The sequence below is a fragment of the Geotrypetes seraphini genome, chromosome 2 (genome assembly GCF_902459505.1).
Source record: "Geotrypetes seraphini chromosome 2, aGeoSer1.1, whole genome shotgun sequence".
NCBI classification, from domain to species: domain Eukaryota; kingdom Metazoa; phylum Chordata; class Amphibia; order Gymnophiona; family Dermophiidae; genus Geotrypetes; species Geotrypetes seraphini.
The window spans coordinates 112,585,077-112,600,629 of record NC_047085.1 but is presented as its reverse complement, the minus strand read 5'-3'; positions in this window follow the sequence as shown (position 1 = coordinate 112,600,629).

The following is a 15,553-nucleotide window of genomic DNA, read 5'->3' as shown; positions in this document are numbered from 1 at the left end:
ATATTGCACACCAGAGAGAGGTTCGATTACCACAGAAAAAGAGAAAGGAAAGACTGACAGAGGTGAAAGATAAGGTGAGGATCATTTTGACTGTTACAGCTAACAAGAAAGCAACTACAAATGTTGATTCTACCATCAGCAAGGTCTTAGATAAGACCACTGAGAAGAGCAGAGAATGCAATGGGAATAAATAATAATGTAATCAAAAATAGAGACAATCTCCCCACTCACAAAATAGAGACAATCTATAACAACACATACATACAATCTAAATAAAAACACACATACATACAATCTAAATAACACACATACATACTTCTTAAGCAGGAAGAAAAAGCCTCAGAAATCCCTATGCATAGCTCACGTTGTCACATGTACTACTTAGGGACTGAATTTCATTCACTGGCAAAAAAAACCAAAACAACCTCTTGGCAATTCTAAACATTGTACATATATATTCACCTTGCAGGCTGAGTGAAAGCATATATAAATAAGCAAGCACTTAAATTAAGCTAAAACAAACACAATAGGGTTAAAACAGTTCTAAATCCTTTATTCACCCTTGATCAGGTCTTTCCCTGAGTTTCCCCTGGACTGCATAGATCTTCCAGCTCTTCCAGGTCCTCTCCTGACCCCTTATTGGCCCTCTGGGTCTTCCTTGGCAGCTTCCAGTGCCATCACTGGTCTCTCTGCTGGTCGCCACTGGCCCCACCGGTCCCTCTGCTGCTTGCTTGCTCGACCTTTTGGCAAATGTTCTCCCCAGGTCTGTCAGGCTACTTACTCTGGCCTCCTCTAGTAGCTTCCAGTGTCATCACCGGTCTCTCTGCCAGTTGCCACTGGTCCCTCTGCTGGTTGCTTGCCAGACCCCCTTCCCCCCCGCCCAGTCTTGGACCTTGACTCTCCTGGCTGCTTCTTGTGGGGCCACTGCCAGTCCCTATGCTCCCTGGCCTCTTGGGTCTTCCTCTCCCTGGACCTTCACCGCTCCTATAGCCGGTCGTCAAACCTGAGCCCCGCCTGGCTTCAGGCTCTACTTGGCCCTCTGGCTACTTCTTCTTCCAAGTTCTTTCAGTCTCTCAGGTATCTTCTCTTGGACGCATGGCCTGAGGCCTCTCCAATTCTCTCCCAGCCAGTCTTTCTCTGAAGGCTCGTTTCTGGGACTTACTTCCTGTCCCTCAGCTGCTCTCTTTGAGGACAGCCCCACTCACTTCTCTGTCTCCATGACTACCACCAGACATTAATCTTGGTGTACTCTTCTAGTCAGCCCCAAGGTCTACAGGTTTACTGAGGGTTAGGTCAGAGACCAGCATTTCTCCCCTTGAGGGTCACCTGTCTCCCAAAGCTGTTCTTCTCAGCTGTCTTCTTGGGACCTGTCCTTTTCAGCACCACTGTTCTCCCAGGGTGAGTGGACAGCTCCCAGCAGCCTTAGCAGGATGGTATGCAGATTAGCTCTTTCTTTCAACTGCTCAGGCTCTATCCACTGGACAGTGACATGTACTCCACCCTGTCACAGTGTAATATAGAATCTGGCCCTTAAATATTGTAATGCTCTACAGTATTTCAAGGCTTTTCTGCATGTCTATTGAAAACATTGCAAATTGTACAAAGTGTTTCACCCCAATCATTTTTGAGGAAATCCTGTAATTAAGAGATTTGCTTTGGTTGCCAGTTATTTTTAGGATGCAGTTTAATGTACCACTGTAAATTCGACATTTAAGGCTTTTGTGAGTCAAGGACCAAGCTTTGAGATATGCTTTCTCACTGGAGTTAATATCCAGACAAGATCATTATAGGTATTAATCATGGGAACTGCATTCAGTCCACTTAGGTTATACAACAGAAGAAGGTAACTCCCTATGCAAATTTGCACTGAAGGATGGGAACTTTGCACATTGCAAGAATTTGGAATGCTCTTCCATCTAATATTAGATTATGCCATGATTATATGACTTTTAGCCATAAACAAACAATACTTTAACCTTCACTTTTACTAATCTGTGATAGAGGCTTCTACCACTGCTGGAGCGCTAAATGCTCCAATGCTGCTCTAATGAGTGTCAGAGCAGCATCGGAGCATTTAGCACTCTGGGCCGCAGTTGAAACCTCTATCACAGCTTAGTAAAAGAGGGCCTAAGTTAGAAATAAAACAAAACAAAGAGGGACTATTTAAATATATATATTATCTTAGCCATAAATAAAAAACTATATTGTTCTGGAAATATCTAGATGTCTCTCATGGTTAGTTTGATCTGTTGTTGAACCTAGATACTGGAAGTTTTAATTTTATATTGGTTTTATCTTAGATTGGTTTAGATCCTTTTTGGGAAATAGATAATTTTATGTAGAAATGGAAGATAATTATAATTATCAAACAGATTGGGCCTATTTGTCTTGTGGAGTGCCTCAGGGATCCTCTTTGCCAGCAATGTTGTGTAATATCTACCTGCTCCCGCTGTGTCACATGTTGCTTCATCAGGGCATTTATCATTTTTACGCATACGAAATTCAGTTTCTCATTCCGGTCAAGGAATCGTAAACTGAGTCTTTATCACATTTAGATGATAGTTTTCATATCATTCAGGATTGGATGCTTCAAAATCAATTAAAGTTGAATGTTGGTAAAACTGAAGTGTTATATATTGGCCGTGGAAAAAATTTGTCGTGCTGCCCTTCTGAGATCAATCATGCGGGTATAGCCGTACCAGTGCGTCAACAATATAGGTATCTTCGGATGATATTTGAGTCTTCCTTATCTTTTAAGTCCCAAATTAAGGCCGTGATCTCTGGTGTGTTTTTCAGATTGCGTTTGCTAAGGAGATTACGTGACTATCTCTCAAATGAAAACTTTAGAACGGTCATCACAATGATGATAACTCCGCTATTAGATTACTGCGTGCTATTTATTTAGGCTTGCCTAAATGCATGTTGCGGTCATTACAGTTAACTCAGAATGCCTTATTGTTCATGCTTTTGAAATTCGAAATTACACCGATACTTCGAGATCTCCATTGGCTGCCGATTGGCTTGTGAATTGAGGTTGTGGGTTCAAATCCCACGCTGCTTCTTGTGACCCTGGGCAAGTCACTCAATCCTCCATTGCTCCAGGTACATTAGATAGATTGTGAACCCACTGGGAGAGATAGGGAAAATGCTTGAGTACCTGATTGTAAACCGCTTAGATAATTTTGATAGGCGGTATATAAATACCTTGAATAAATAAATAATTTTAGGTTTTGTCCTAATGTTTAAGGTATTGCAATATAATTGTCCTCAGAGCATGCGTTACTTGTTGCGGTGGATTTGTCCACTACGCAAGTTACTCTCATCTGATAGTTCTAGTTTGGAAGTTCCATCATTGCAGGTTGTCAAGCTCTCTGGGACTTGTAAGTCTATGTTCTCTGTCCAGGGTCTGTTGGCTTGGAATGCTTTACCACAGATGTTACATCAATCCTCTACTTTATGGCAGTTCAGGAAAGGGTTGAAAACTGTGCTGTTTGAGCACATTTATGGTATGAGTTCAGTGATAATTTGAGTGGAAAATCAGATATGATAAGCAGAAAAGGGAAGGGAAAGAAAGGGGAAGAAGGAAAAAAAAGAAAAACAATGGGAAAAAGTAATTTTTTTCTAGGGGTTGGTTAGCGTTGTGGGTTTGTGATATGTTTAATGATGTTTTTTAGATTTGCTGTATGTTTATTTTGTATGTATTATCTGTTGCTATTATGTATGTTGCTTTTGTTCCTTGCCCAGATCTGTGGATAGGCGGGTTATAAATACTTTTAAATAAATAAATAATTTCTGGTAATGACTAGTTATCTTTTGTTGTACTACACAATGAACTGCATGGTAATTGGCACAATATATTATTGGTATTGTTAATATTGTTAATATAAAAATTATGTTAATAAGAACTATTCCAATACATATAAATCAGTGTACCAGAATCAGTTGTTATAGCCTTTATTCTGAAGCATCTCTGAAAAGATGGTGAGGTCCCCCATATACATTTTGATCAGTGAATGTTGACTATTCCCTTCCATGCAAAGTCAAAAATAATTAAAAGATGTGGAAGTCCATGTTCTGTTATTTATTAGCTATGACCCAAGAAATATACAGTACTCCTCAAAATATGATTCCAGCATTTTATTTTCCAAATATATTTCTACTAAATGTTAAGATTTTCTGCAATTACTTGCCCCTGTGGAAATATATTATACAATGTGTCTATTGTGTCTTCTTCTTGTATGATTTCCATGTCACCTAATTTTGTATGTTTATTTAAAACTGAAATAGAAGTAGTTCTAATTACCTGCCTCTATTGATGCCTGCTCAGGTGCTAAAAAGCATTCAAAGCAGCTGGTTGCAGAGCCCACTGAATACTTATTACTTACAAGCATTCAGATATGAGGCTTTCTGCTTTATTGCTTGGCTGAATGGCTTAGAGTGCCAGCAGGAAGTTGACAAATGGAGCTCCGAAAGCTTGGAAAGAAAGATGTAAATCACATTTCTAATGGTGTTTATATATTGTATCACAGCCACATGCAAAAGTAAAAATGGTAAAAGGAACCATGGAGAAAATAGGAAAAATAGGTTTGATGGAAGTTTTCCATGTGAGCATAACTGTACTCAGCATCAAATCCTATTGCAGACCAGTCATTCAATTTCACAGTTCTTGAATAAGTTATTGTTTCTGATCAAATGTTTCCCCTATTTTGCTATTTATCAAGTTGTGTGGATGCATGCAGGTGTTGGAACTTGCACGTGCACTGCAGTCGTTCACAGGTTTTCTGTATTATCATCAGGAATCCACATTGTATTCTCAGTTTCCCTCACTAGGTACTGACCATTAATTCCCACTTTAATTTCCCACTGTTTATTGCCTTGGAATGGGCCACAAAGTGATGGTCAAGAACTGGTTGAGTGGAGGCCGACAGAGGGTAGTATTCAATGGAGATCGCTCTGAGGAAAGTGATGTGCCACATGGTTCAGTTATTGGGTCTGTTCTTTTTGTAAGCAATATTGCTGCAGGGCTGTCTGGTAAGATTTGCCTCTTTGTGGATGATTCCAAAATCTGCAATAGAGTAAACACCCCTGGTAATGGGAATAATATGAGAAAGGACCTAATGAAGCTTATGGAATGGTCTGAAATTTGGCAGCTAAGATTTAATGCTAAGAAATGCAAGGTCATGCATTTGGTCTGCAAAAACCCAAGGGAATTGTACAGTTCAGGGGATGAAGAACTTTTGTGCACAAAAGAGGAGCAAGACTTGGGTGTGATAGTATGTGATAATCATAAGGTGGCCAAACAGGTTGAAAAGGTGACAGTGAAAGCTAGAAGGATGCTTGGGTGCATAGGGAAATAAATGACCAGTAGGAAAAAGGAGGTATTGATGCCCCTGTATAAGAGTCTGATGAGACCTCATTTAGAATATTCTGGAAACTGCACCTTCAAAAATATATAAACATAGTTGGAGTTGGTCCAGAGGAAGGCTGCTAATATGGTCAGTGGTCTTCAGAATAAAGTATGCAAAGACAGACTTAGAACATAAGAACATAAACAATGCCTCCGCTGGGTCAGACCTGAGGTCCATCGTGCCCAGCAGTCCGCTCATGCGGCGGCCCAACAGGTCCAGGACCTGTGCAGTAATCCGCTATCTATACCTCTCTATCCCCTTTTCCAGCAGGAAACTGTCCAATCCTTTCTTGAACCCCAGTACCGTACTCTGCCCTATTATGCCCTCTGGAAGCGCATTCCAGGTGTCTACCACATGTTGGGTAAAAAAGAATTTCCTAGCAATCATTTTGAATCTGTCCCCTTTCAACTTTTCTGAATGCCCTCTTGTTCTTTTATTTTCTGAAAGTTTGAAGAATCTGTCCCTCTCCACTCTCTATGCCCTTCATGATTTTGTAAGTCTCTATCATATCCCCTCTAAGTCTCCTCTTCTCCAGGGAAAAGAGTCCCAGTTTCTCCAATCTCTCAGCGTATGAAAGGTTTTCCATACCTTTTATCAGACGTGTTGCTCTCCTCTGAACCCTCTCGAGTAATGCCATATCCTTCCTAAGGTACGGCGACCAATATTGGATGCAGTACTCCAAATGCGGACGCACCATCGCTCGATACAACGGCAGGATAATTTCTTTAGTTCTGGTAGTAATATCCTTCTTGATTATACCTAGCATTCTATTCGCTCTCTTAGCGGCCGTAGCGCACTGTGCCGTCGACTTCATTGTCATGTCCACCATTACCCCCAAGTCCCTTTCTTGGGTACTCTCATTCACTAACATCCCTCCCATCGTATAGTTGTACCTCGGGTTTCTGCTTCCCACATGTAACACTTTACATTTCTCAACGTTGAACTTCATCTGCCATCTCGTCACCCATTCCCCTAGTTTATTCAAGTCCCTTTGCAATTCTTCGCAGTCCTCTTTAGTCGAGCTCCACTAAAAAGTTTGATGTCGTCCGCAAATTTTATTATCTCACACTTCGTCCCTGTTTCTAGATCATTTATGAATATATTAAATTGCCGCCCAAGCACCAAGCCCTGCGGGACCCCACTCATGACTCTCCTCCAGCCCTTTACTCCTACCCTCTGTTTCCTGCCCGCCAACCAGCTCTTGATCCATCTATGTACGTCTCCTTCCACTCCATGGTACTTGGAGGAAAAGTGGGAGAGTAGCGATATGATAAAGATGTTTAAATTCAAAACTCATAAACAAATGTTATTAGCCAAGTTCTTGGGTACCCCCTGAAAAATCATTTAAATTCAGTGTGTTGGAACAATCAGATACACAAGGTACAGTCACAACATAATCTACAGGAAAGTTTGAATCCCGGCAGAAATGACGTCATGTAACTAGAAGTTTAAAACCAAGCACCATTCTGAGCTAAGAAGTGAATGGAGCAGGAGAGAACGGGAAATTCCCTGATGCAGCCACTGGTTGGTGAAACAAGAGCCTTGTTGGATTTAAACAGCCAGTTCCTTATCTTCATTCCAGTGTGAAGTTTGCTATAGCAGGAAGATCGTTTTGCTGGATGAAGCATGTTATGCTGAATGGTTGACATCAACAAAGATAAGTGAACCGTGTCTCTTGTTTTTTTTAATTTGTTCCCTGTGTACATGGGTGAGATTTTTCCCATTTTGAAAAATTACATTTTGAAAGTTTGTGGAGTTTTTTGCCTGTGATACAGAATTAGAACGCCTAAAAAAACTCAATGGGTTGCCATCTGTAGTTGAGGCTTTTTCTCCACTGAATTTAAATGATTTTTCAGGGGGTACCTCCACCACTTGGCTTATAACATTTGTTTAAGAGTTTTGAATTTATATTTTGTTATTATTATTAGTATTCTGGAAAGATGTTTAAATACCTACATGGCCTAAATACACATGGTGAGAGTCTCTTTCAATTGATAGGAAGCTCTGGAATGAGGGGGCATAAGATGAAGGTGAAAGGAGATAGATTCAGCAGAAACCTCAGAAAGGGTGGTGAATGCTTGGAATGGCCTTACAGTGGAGGTAGTGGAGATGAAGAGTGTATCTGAATTCATGACAACTTGGGACAAGTATGTTGGATCTCTGAGGGAAAGAAGGGAATAGTGGATGGCATTGTCGGGAAGAGTAGATAGTCTCCGTGGTCTTTGTCAGTCTTCATTTGTATATGTTTCTGTTTCTGTGTAGAACTAGAAGGCATGAATGGAGGTTACAGGGAGGTAGACTTAGGTGTGATGTCAGAAGTACTTTGTCACAAAGAAGGTAGTGGATGCCTGGAATGCCCTTCTAGAACAGGTGGTAGAGTAAAAAATGATGAGTGAATTCAAGATTGCATGGGATTGAAAGAGGGGATGCCTAAATAGAAATAGGATAGAAGCACAACATGGTAGTTGAGGTGTTATGTTGGGCAAGAATAGTAGGAACTAAAGTCACAGTCCGACAGATTTCTACAGTCTGTGTCCTGCAAATGGCAAAAGACAGAAAAAAACATTCACCAAATCCAGCATGGGGAAACTAAGGTCAATAAAATCACGGTGAAAGATGTGTCAACTTCTTCAATAACTAGTACCACAATGGGTTGACAATAAATATACTGCCTAAGTGGAGGAAAAGATCTCAGATACACCACATTGGGAGCGTACTGTATATCGTTCTCCCAATTACTTTTTAGTATGTTTAGTACTTTTAAAAAATGTTTTTAAATATGTTTCTAAATAAATGAATTTTCAATTTTCCTTAATTCAAAAACATGACTGAATAAACAAGCACTAATCCGCTTCATTTATTAAGCAGGGACTACTCAAAAAAATCCAGCTGGTGAATGCAAAAAACCTTCAGATTCATAGTTCATGAGTATAGATTTTAAACATGCATAGATCAAAAAAGCCAATCCACTTATCTTGTATTTTGAGGCTCCAAAAAGGGCTGCAGATAGCGGCTGCCTGAACTCAATGTCCAGATTCAATGTCCGACGGGGACCCATTTCACTACACAGTACAGGCTTCCTCAGGAATTAATGTTGGGTACGTGCAATCAGTTGTTAGTTTGTAAAAATTCAAGAAGATCTTTAAATTTACAACCATAAAGTCACAACCACCAAGCAAATTAGTTAAAATTGAGTTTGATATTCTACTGGCATCCAATGCAATACCTTCAGCAAAGGAGGTACATGGTCAAAGTCTTTCTTTTTTAATACATGTTATTCTGCTGAGTTCTGTATCAACCAGCAACATTGTCTTTACGGAGGAGGATATCGCAAAAATACCAGAAGCAGTGAAAGTGTTTAGTGGAGTAATAGATGACAGCCTCACCACAGTTGAAGTGGAGTTGGACCAGATATACTACCAGATCGACAAACTCAAAAGTGACAAATCTCCTGGACCAGATGGAATTCACCCGAGAGTCTTAAAGGAATTGAAGGTTGAAATCGGAGAGTTATTGCAAAAACTTGCCAATCTGACAATGAGAACTGGACAGATACCAGATGACTGGAAGATAGCGAATGTCACGCCAATTTTCAAAAAAGGATCTAGAGGAGAACAGGGCAACTACAGACCTGTGAGCCTAACGTCTGTCCCTGGAAAGATGGTTGAAGCACTGATCAAGGATAGCATAGTCCGGCACTTGGATACACACGACTTGCTGAAACCCAGTCAACATGGGTTCAGGAAAGGGAAATCATGTTTAACGAATTTACTTCAATTTTATGAGACCGTGAACAAGCAAATTGATAGTGGAATGCCGGTGGACATAATATATTTGGACTTCCAGAAAGCGTTCGACAAAGTTCCACATGAAAGACTTCTCAGGAAAGTACAAAGCCATGGAATTGAGGGAGATATACAAAGGTGGATAGGCAAATGGCTGGAAAACAGAAAGCAGAGAGTGGGCATAAATGGGAAGTACTCAGACTGGGAGGAAGTGACTAGTGGTGTGCCCCAGGGCTCGGTACTTGGGCCGATCCTATTTAATATTTATATCAATGACCTGGAAGACGGAATATCCAGTGAGATCATTAAGTTTGCAGACGACACAAAGCTATGCCGGGCAATCAGATCGTAGGAGGATATCGAGGAAGTCCAGAGCGACTTGTATCAGTTAGAGAAATGGGCAGAGCAATGGCAGATGAAGTTCAACGTGGAGAAATGCAAAGTAATGCATTTAGGTAATAAGAGTAAGGAACACGAGTATAGAATGTCAGGCGCAACTCTGGGTAAGAGCGAACATGAAAAGGACCTGGGTGTACTGATAGATAGGACCCTGAAGCCATCGGCACAATGCGCGGCAGCAGCAAAGAAAGCAAACAGAATGTTAGGCATGATAAAGAAAGTCATAATGCCGCTTTATAGAGCAATGGTCAGACCACACTTGGAATACTGTGTCCAACATTGGTCTCCCAACCTAAAGAAGGATATAAAACTACTGGAGAGGGTGCAGAGACGAGCAACGAAGCTAATAAGAAGAGAACTTGGAATATGAGGAACGACTCAAGAAACTGGGACTGTTCTCCCTTGAGAAGAGGAGGCTGCGAGGGGACATGATCGAGATGTTCAAAATACTGAAAGGCATCGATAAAATAGAGCAGGAAAATAAATTATTTACATTGTCCAACGTGTCACGGACAAGAGGACATAGTTTGAAGCTAAGGGGGGACAAGTCCAGGACAAATGTCAGGAAGTTCTGCTTCACGCAGCGAGTGGTGGATGCCTGGAATGCTCTCCCAAAAGAGGTTATTAAGGAATCCACTGTGCTAGGATTCAAAGGCAAATTAGATGCACATCTCCTTACGAGAGGCATAGAGGGTTATGGGTGGCTAAAACTACATCAGGTATATACCTGATAGGGCCTCCGCGTGTGCGGATCGCCGGACTCGATGGACCATGTGTCTGATCCGGAGATGGCAGTTCTTATGTTCTTATGAAAGTTTGTCTTTTTGCAGAGGGCATGGAGAATTGAAACAGAGAAGGCTCTCTAAATAGAATGGGCAGCATGAGAAGTGATCTACAGAAATGAAAACAATGGGCAGAGTGATGCACTTATGGAGCAGAAATCCTATCATTGTAACAGAGAGCAAGAGGTTGATGTGCACAGACCAGGAGAGAAACCTTGGTGTGAATATTGAATGTACGCTGTTTGGATTTCTCACACTGCAAGAGAACAACTGCTGCTATTGGCTAGTTTAAAGGGCGCTAAGGTTTCCAGCTCAGATAAACAGTCAGCAGCAGGTGAAATAGAGTTATTGGAAAGTGTGCAAGCCTGAAAGAATCAGGGTGAAGGAGAGGGGCAGCATTAGGAACACACAAAGAATCTGGACTATTTAAGCCCAAACAAAAATAGAAGAGATTCCCAGTTATTCCTACAGGAAACACACAACCATTTGATCTTCAGCTGCAGTGTCTTTGAGTGGTAGAGAAAGAAATCAGAGACTGTCATAGTAGCATAGCCAGTATGCTTATCAATAATAATAAAATGCTAGAGCGCGCATGCGTTCTTGAAAAATCGTGAGTCCTGGCGCCGTGAGGTGTGCTTCTGTGGCAGTATTTTAATTGACACCTCACGGCGCTTGCAGGGGCTGGAGGCGCGTGCGGTAGCTGAAGGCGCGCGACTGTGGAGTTTTGTCAGCGCGGTTGTCTTCAAGAGCATTTGGCAGTTTGTGGACCGGCAGGAGAATGGCGGTGGCAGTTTCAAGTGGCAGCGCTGGCATTTTCTCTCCTGTTAGTGGAGAGTGTCGGTTCCGGGGTGTGCAGCCGCTGTTACAAAGTTAAAAAAAAAAAAAAATACAGCTCAGGGAAGTGGAGGGAGAAAGGGAAAGGGGGCTACTTTGGATGGAGGGGTGTGCTGGTAGGCCAGAAGAGACAGAGAAATACAGGCAGGGGACCAGGCAGAGAGAGAGAGAGACAGAAAGAAAGACAGGGTCAGGCAGAAAGACAGAGAGACAGAAAAACAGGGGGCCAGGCAGAGAGACAGAGAGAAAGAAAAACAGGGAGCCAGGCAGAAAGACAAACAAACAAAAAATGGGGGCCAGGGAGAGAGACAGCCAGAAAGATAAATAGGGGGCCAGACAGAAAGACAGATAGAAAGAAAGACAGCCATCCATACAGTGGCCAAGGAAAGAGAGAGAGACAAAAGAAAGAAAGGAAGGGGTCAGGCAGAAAGACAGAGAGACAGAAAATCAGGGGGCCAGGCAGAGAGACAGAGAGAAAGGAAAACAGGGAGCCAGGCAGAGAGACAGACAAACAAAAATTGGGGGCCAGGGAGAGAGACAGGGGGCCAGGCAGAGAGACAGCCAGAAAGATAAACAGGGGGCCAGCCAGAAAGACAGACAGAAAGAAAGACAGCCATCCACACAGCGGCCAAGGAAAGAGAGAGAGAAATAAAGAAAGAATGACAGACAGACAGTGGGCCAGAAAGACAGCCAGCCAGCAGCCAAGGACAGAGAGAGAAAGAAAAAAACCAGACAGATAGACAGCGGCCAAGGAGACAGAGAGAAAGAATGACAGACAGAAAGAGGGCCAGAGAGACAGACAGAAAGGGAGAAAGACAGACAGAAGGAAAGACAAACAGACAAGGGGTCAGAGAGACAGATAGAAAGAAAGAATAACAGACAGACAGGATGCCAGAAAGACAGACAGACAGAAAAACAGACAGCCAGCAGCCAAGGAGAGAGAGAGAGAAAAAAAAATACAGAGACAGACAGCGGCCAAGGAGAGAGAGAGAAAGAAAAAAAAGACATACAGACGGCCAGCGGCCAAGGAGAAAGAGAGAAAGATATACAGACAGGGGGACAGAGAGACAGACAGAAAGGGAGAGAGATAGACAGAAATAAAGACAGACAGCCAGAAGCCAAGAAAAGAAAGAGAGAAACAAAAAAAAAAAAAGACAGACAGTGGGCAAGGGAGAGAGACAGAAAGAAAAGGGCCAGGGAGAGAGAAAGAAAGACATACATCCTATACAATGTTCCCTGCCGCCGTGTTTTCTGATCCGTGGCCGGATTCTATTTTAGAACGCGGTGGCAGGGAACACTCTGGCCACTCCTCCCGTCCTCGCTCACCAACCGCTGGAAGAAGCACAGGCAAGCTCTCTCCCTGCCCGCCGCCGTGTCACTCCTCACACACGCACAACGCTGAGCCAACAGCAGAAGCCCCAACACAGCGCCGACCACAAGGGAATTGCGCACAGGAGCCCGTCCCGACACAACCCTCCAAGACAAGCAGCACGGACATGGAGCCCCGAAGGCAGCCCGAGAACACGTGATGACTCTGCCGAAAAGGCCCGGCACACAGCTCCACCTGTGCAACCACCGCGCCCCAACTGAAGAAAACGCCACGGATGCCCGCACGCAAGGCAGGATCTCAGGACGACGCCTGCAGCTCCGAGCAGCCAGCGCTCCTGACATGCAGCCCACCAGGAAGAGGAGCTGTTGGACCGCGGGAGCAAGGAAGAGGGACAGGGGGAGCAGGGAAGAGGTGCTACTGGGCCGGGGGAGCAGGGAAGAGGTGTTACTGGGCCGGGGAGCAAGGAAGAGGGACAGGGGGAGCAGGGAAGAGGTGCTACTGGGCTGGGGAGCAAGGAAGAGGGAAAGGGAAGAGGTGCTACTGGACCGTGGGAGCAGGGAGGATGGACAGGGGGAGGAGGGAAGAGGTGCTACTGGACTGTGGGAGCAGGGAAGAGGGACAGGGGGAGCAGGGAAGAGGTGCTGCTGGACAGGGAAGTGGAGTGGGGAGGGAAATGCTGCTGGTGAGAAAAGGGGGCTTGGGCTGAAAGGGAACAGATTGGAGAAGGGGGCTGGGGGAGGTAAAAATGGGTTTGGAACTGGGGCTGAAAATAGGGGACATGTGAGGGAAGGAGGCTTTACTAGCACCCAGTAATGTTAACGGGCTTAAACACTAGTAGCTAATATTCAACCTGAAACAATTCTACCACATCACACCTTTCTACCAAAAACTTCATTGGCTGAAAATTTAGAGCCAAGTGTTTTTCAAATTCGGATGTCTCTTTTACAAAGCTCCGTATTGCCCAACTATCTCACTTACCTTACATTCGCCAGACCCAGATGATCCACTAGACCTCAAACATTCTTCGCCTTTCCCTCAATCACAAGAGATTCATGAACAGACTCCTACCCAACCAAGCAGCCTCCAAAGATCCTGAATGGAGCCAACTGGTCAGAACATCAGCCTCTTACATGCACTTCAGAAAGCTCCTAAAAATGCTCCTCTTCTCCAAACAGGATGACCTACTTTAAATTCTCCATGAAAAGACTCCCAACCCGTTGACACTTTACTCCATGTTGTTGCTCTAAGATTATGAACATCCTTACCTATTCATTTACCTCCCTCCTTATAAAATCCTGCTTGAACTCCCTCTCTGTGATCTATAAAATTTTCAGTCCTTCCTCCATTAATGTAGCTTGGTGACTCTCCTCAGCCGTTTTTCCTGTAAACCACCTCAAACCGAAAAGCTTTCACAGTATATAAATAAACATTTATGTTATATTATCATGGAAAAAGTTAGAAAGGGCATTATTTCCTTCTAATATTAACACAGGTAACAGCCACACAGGAATATACTGGAGAGATCTGCATGGGGAAAAATCTGATTTGGCTCTGACCTCATATTACACACAGAAAAGTTATCATATCTTTTAGGAACTTATCTGAAAACATTAGGAGCTCTTACTGGGTCCCAACATTATTTTATTGAATAGTGCTTTACCTTAGTTAATATATTTTTGTTAGACCTTGTAGGCTAACAAATAACTAACTAAAATTTCAGGTTTCTGAATTAATCTTTGCTGTTTATAAGTGTGACTGATAATCATTCAGTCACACTTCACTGCTAATCATTCAGTTAAACCGGGTACCAATCTCCAGTGAAGATATCTTGTTTAAATTCCAACAGTAGTTTATTGCACAGGTAGAAAATTAAAATGCACTGTATTCAATAGAAGGAAGTAGAGGGAGAACAGATTAATCAGTGAACTGCTGCCACAGTGCATACTGGACCCTTATTGGAGATTTGGAGTACATGCACTGTGCAAGCAGTGGTACACTCAATGGTAGTAAAAAAAAAAAAAAAAAAGGACGTATTTTGCTGAGGGGTGGTGTGATCAGTTGGAGCTGCTCACAGGAACCAGATGCAGTCCTCTGCTTTTTCAGTCTTAGAAGCATATGTTGGTTGTAGAGTTTGCCTTAAAGTAAGAAAAGAGTTAAAAAACCTATGCCAGTACTCCACCAGGCAGAGAAGGCAGAACTTTGGATAAATTTAAAAGAGTATTCCAAGATACTGTGCTAACTAATAGGAAATTAAATTACAATTTCTATATGACATTCTATATGAAATCTCTCAATCAAAATTTACATAGAAACATGATGGCAGATAAAGGCCAAATGGCCCATCTAGTCTGCTCATCCCATGTGCCCAACCCACATGCCTATCCCAGGCCCTTTTATATTCAGACGCAGTCTCTAAATCCACCACCTCTTCTGGGAGACTGTTCCATGCATCTACCACCCCTTCTGTAAAAAAGTATTTCCTTAGATTACTCCAGAGCCTATCACCTCTTAACTTCATCCTATGCCCTCATTGCAGTTTCTTTTCAAATTAAAGAGACTCGACTCATGCACATTTACATTACGTAGGTATTTAAACATCTTTAACATATCTCTCATCTCCCGCCTTTCCTCCAAAGTATACAGATTGAGATCTTTAAGTCTGTCCCATACGCCTTATGATGAAGACCATGCACCATTTTAGTAGCCTTCCTCTTGACCGACTCCATTCTTGTTATATCTTTTTGAAGCTGCGGCCTTCAGAATTGTACACAATATTCTAAATGAGGTCTCACCAAAGTCTTATACAGGGGCATCAATACCTCCTTTTACCTACTAGCCATACCTCTCCCTATGCAACCTAGCATCCTTCTAGCTTTGACTGTCACCTTTTCAACCTGTTTGGCCACCTTAAGATCATCACATACAATCACACCCAAGTCCCGCTCTTCAGTTGTGCACAAAAGTTCTTCACTTCCTAATCTGTAACGTTTCCTCGGATTTTTGCCGCCCAAATGC